Source organism: Suncus etruscus, chromosome 5 (genome assembly GCF_024139225.1).
Source record: "Suncus etruscus isolate mSunEtr1 chromosome 5, mSunEtr1.pri.cur, whole genome shotgun sequence".
NCBI classification, from domain to species: domain Eukaryota; kingdom Metazoa; phylum Chordata; class Mammalia; order Eulipotyphla; family Soricidae; genus Suncus; species Suncus etruscus.
In genome coordinates, this window is record NC_064852.1 from 74,082,935 (window position 1) to 74,087,829 (window position 4,895).

Consider the following 4,895-nt stretch of genomic DNA (forward strand, 5'->3'; position numbering starts at 1 on the left):
GCACTGAGATAAAGAGCAGTTCTATTAGTTTCTTGGACTTGTGTGTCCAATTATTTTCTCAGGTTTGGGCATTTTTAGCTATGATTTCTTAAAATTCTTCTCACTTCCATCCATCTTCCCTTGGAAAGCAATTATTCTTATATTTGCTTTTTTGATTAGAGTTGATAGTTCTAAGTTTTCTTTGCTTAAAAATTATTAGTTCTCAAAAATTATTAGTTCTTTACTTCTCTAATTGAACCATCCCTAGACTGCCATCATCGAAGTCACTTATTCATTCCTCCATCTCATCTATTCTAATTTCTAGTGCCTTCTTTATCTTGTTCAGTGAATACTGAATTTTATAACATGGTTTCTCTTTAAAATTTAGTACCTTGTATAAAAAGTAATTGCAATAATTTTTATAAACTTTATAAAAATTATGCTCATTAATTTTATTTTTGAGTTTATTGGAGCTTTCTTATAGTTTGTTGAACTTCACTATTTTAAACTTCTTTTCAGATAGAGTGCAATATTCCATGTATTTGTGTCTTTAAAAAGTTACATTTTGTGATTCCTTGATTTTTCACGGTTTGTGAAAACCCAGGTGTCTACCCTCAAAGTTTTCCTTAGTGAAGGATGTGTTTACTTGCATTGAAATCTTTATATCCCAGAAGGTAGTTACAGTTCTTGTTTTTTTTATTCTTAAATATATTTTTATTTTGATCATAGTGGTTTACATATCTTTCATAGTAATATTTTAGGTACATATTAACATTGAGTCAGGAAAATTCCCATCACCAAATTTGTCCTCTCTCCCTCATTCCCATCCTGCATCCCATGTCCCCCACCCTCACCCCCTGGGCTGCTAGAATGAGTGGTCCCCTCTGTGTCTAGCTTACTAGTGATCATACAACTGTTTGGTCTTGGTACCCTCCATTATTTCCCCCTCTATTTGAGAGGCAGAACTAGATAGTTTCAGTTATGTGGTTTTGGTTGAAAAGAAAAGCAATAAAATGGTGTAAAAATCAAGTAAGCTGAAAATGGGCAAAGTCCTTCTAGAGGTTCTCAACCTCAGTTTGAGAGAGAAAATGGAAAAAGGAATTGAAACACCACAACACTACAAAAAGAAGTATCAAATAAAATATCCAGTGAGCACTACAGCAGTAAAGACAAGCGCTACATAATAGCTATGGTCCTGAAATAAAAACATAACAGAGTGCAAAAATAAAATAAAATAAATGGAGACACCAACTTCAATATCCACACCAACACAAAGAAGTAAAAAAAAAAAGTGAATAGACAAATAAAAAAGATTATTTTGTGCTTTTTTTTTTCCTACATAGACACAGTAAATATTGGGGACATTAGACAGGGAATTCCCTTGGCCTAAGAGATACAGGGTTTCTCCACCCTTGAAGTATACTGTCATGGGATTAACTATAGACACTGTCATTTTCATTTACTCTCCCCTTGGTGCTTTTGTGGTGTATGAAAGTCTTCTGCTCCATCATGGGTGACAGAATCAGACCTCTGTATCTAGAGATCTTGGTATCTGGCCAGGTCAAGAAATGGAGCTTATGATGAGGTCTTTCTTTGTGGTTCTAGAAGTTCTGTTCCTTCAGTGTCATTTTAATCTGTCTTCTGTAGTTAGTGGTCTTGGTTATTGCACTGATCCTAGGATGGAGCCTGAAATAGAGTCTTTCATTATGTTTCCAGAAGACCTGTTCAGTTGCAATTATCTCTAGGATTAGAGATCTTGGTTGTTGTACAGATCGTAGACTGAAACATAGACTAGGGCTTTTTTTATTGGTCCCAGGATACGTACTGCCCAGACATGGTTGTAACAGCCACTCATCTGTAGATAGCGATCTTGGCTTTTGCACAGATCAAAGGGTAACCAATCTTCTGGTTTTTCATTTCACCTACCTGAACTGGCTTACTAGCACTCATGAATGCACACAGAGCTGAAAGTCACATGGAGGAAAAGTTTAGAATAAGCACCTGAAACTTTAGTAGTACAGATAGGAGGAGCATCCTTGATGGACCCCCCATAAAATCCATGAGTGAATAACCTGTTGGAAATCTCAAGGCAAGAAATCTATTTCTTCAATGTATTAGGATTCTTATCAGTCTTCCCTTCTTTTCCTTTCCCCAGGAAGAAGATTTCCTTTGTGAAACTGAAAACAAATACTTCAATCCCAAAAGCAACTAAAATCTTTACTTACCATTTACTTTATACCTTATCAGGCAGAGAACTACCTACTGTTTTCTATAAAAGCCTAGTATATTTCAATGCTGCCCTAGATGGGGCTAAGGGATGGTTATTTCTTCTCTTCTGTCTCCAAATTTGCCTCTGTCAAACTTGTTGTAAAGCCAAGACATAAAATTCCCTATTATCTCCTATTTGTACTAGTACAACTAGTACTCAATCTCCAAGTTTCCTTATATCAATCACAGCAAATAGGAAACCTGCATTGTTTTGAGATCCCATGCAACCACTTTCAGATGCCAGGAGGGTAGAAATCCCCTGTTGTTTTACTTTAAAATTCAGAAAACATTTGTTTAGTTATAGATATCCAATAGGTTGTAAATAAAAAGGGAAAAAAGGAAAAATAACATGCCATGTTCACTGGTGGGACTTTAGAGAAATAGTGTCTGGGCTTCTTGATGTAGCTGCTGTCTCAGCTTTTAAACATTTATAAAAAATAAACGACTTCAATAAAAGCTAAATGACTTCATTCCATTCTTGTTTTGTTTTCTTATGTTCTGGGGCCACACCTGGTGGTGCTCAGTATTAGTCTTGGCTCCACAGTCAGGAATTACTCCTGGTGGTGCTTGGAGGCCTATATGGAATGCTAAGGGTCAAATCCAGGTCAATCACATGTAAGACATGTGCCCTACCTGTTGTACTATCCCTACAGTCGCATCCATCTCATTTTGAAATATATAGATAAAAAGAACTGGAACAAAAATTCAAAGAGATTTTGTTTTTATTTCTGGGTCAATGCCTAGCAGTGCTCAGTGCTTGCTCTTGGCTGTGCTCAGGGGACAATATGTGGTGCAAAGAATCAAAGGCAAGCACCTTACCCCGGTACAATCTGGCCCCTCAAAGAAATTTTTTAAGAATCTATATTCTCTCCACATCATTAATCCTCAGGGAGATGCAAGTCAAAACAACAATGAGGTACCATCTCACACCACAGAGCATGGTACACATCACATTGAATAAGAACAATCAGTGCTGGCAGGGATGTGGGGAGAAAGGAATTCTCATTCTCTGTTGGTGGGAATGGAGTCTAGTCCAACCTTTCTGGAAAACAATAAGGAGATTCTCAAAAAATGGAAATTGAGCTCTCATATGATCCAGCTATATCAATCTTAGGGATAAACCCTAGGAACACAAAAACACAATAAAAAATGCCTTCTGCATACCTATATTCATTAAACGCTATTTACAACAGTCAGAATCTGGAAACAATCTATATGCTCTTCACTAGATGAATGATTGAAGAAACTGGTACAGGGGTCAGAGAGATAGCACAGCGGTGTTTGCCTTGCAAGCAGCCAACCCAGTACCTAAGGTGGTTGGTTCGAATCCCAGCATCCTATATGGTCCCTCGTGCCTGCCAGGGGCTATTTCTGAGCAGATAGCCAGGGGTAACCCCTGAGCACCTCCAGGTGTGGCCCAAAAACCAAAGTAAAAAAAAAGAAGAAACTGTGGTACATATACACAATGAAATATTGTGTACATATGTACTGTATGAAGCAGTCAGGAAAAATGAAGTCATGAAATTTTCCTATACATGGATGGACATGAAAGCTATTATGCTGAGTAAGTCAAAGGCAGAGAGAAAGACACAGAATAGTCTCACTCATATATGGGATTTAAGAAAAATAAGACATATTGTAATAATACCCAGAGACAATAGAGATGAGGGCTGAAAATACCGGCTCATGATATGAAGCTTAACACAAAGAGCAGTGAGTGCAGTTAGAGAAATAACTACACTAACTATCATGACAATGGTAATGAGTGAGAGAAATAGAATGCCTATCTTACATACAAGCAGAGGGTGGGGGAAGGAGTGAGAGGGGGGGACATTAGTGGTAGAAAAGTTGCACTGGTGAAGGAGGTATTTTTTATGACTGAAACCCAACTACAAACATGTTTGTAATCATGGTGCTTAAATAAAGATATTACTTAAAAAATAGAATCTATGTTCTGGGAGGCAGTATTATTCATAATAGCTAAGAGAAAATAAACAGCACAGTGTTAGCAGGTAAATGGATAGACAAAAGACTGTTTATATATAATGGATATTATCTATAAAAAAGGAACTTATAATATATGCCACAATAATATTGAGCCTTGAGGAACATTATGCAGAGTGAAATAAGTTAGGTGCAGAAGGATAAATACTGTACAAGTATATCCACATAAGTATTTAAGAGTAACCAGACACAGAGACAAAAAAACAAAATGGCTGACAGGAATTGAGGAGTTTGAGTATATGAGAGATATTGATTTACAGACAAAATTGAAATTTCTAGGTTTGGGAGCTAAACCCAGTAATACTCAGGGTTTACTCCTGGCTGTGCACTCAAAATCAGTGAGTGATGCTCAGGAGACCATATGGGAATGCTACAGATTGAACTTGAGTCATTATGTGTAAGCAAGTGCTTTCTTTATCTGCGATATGATCTCTCTGGTCCCAGAGTTTCTTTCTTTTTTTGAAAACATGCCCCACACATACAAAACAAGTGCTCTACTGCTTACTTACTATTTACTTACCCATTGACTCCCAGAGTTTCACTTTTGCAAAATGAAGAGATTCTGTGGGTTAGTGGTAGAGATGATAGCATAATGATGAATGCATTCAATACCAAACTGCATACGTAAAAAGTTATGAATACAA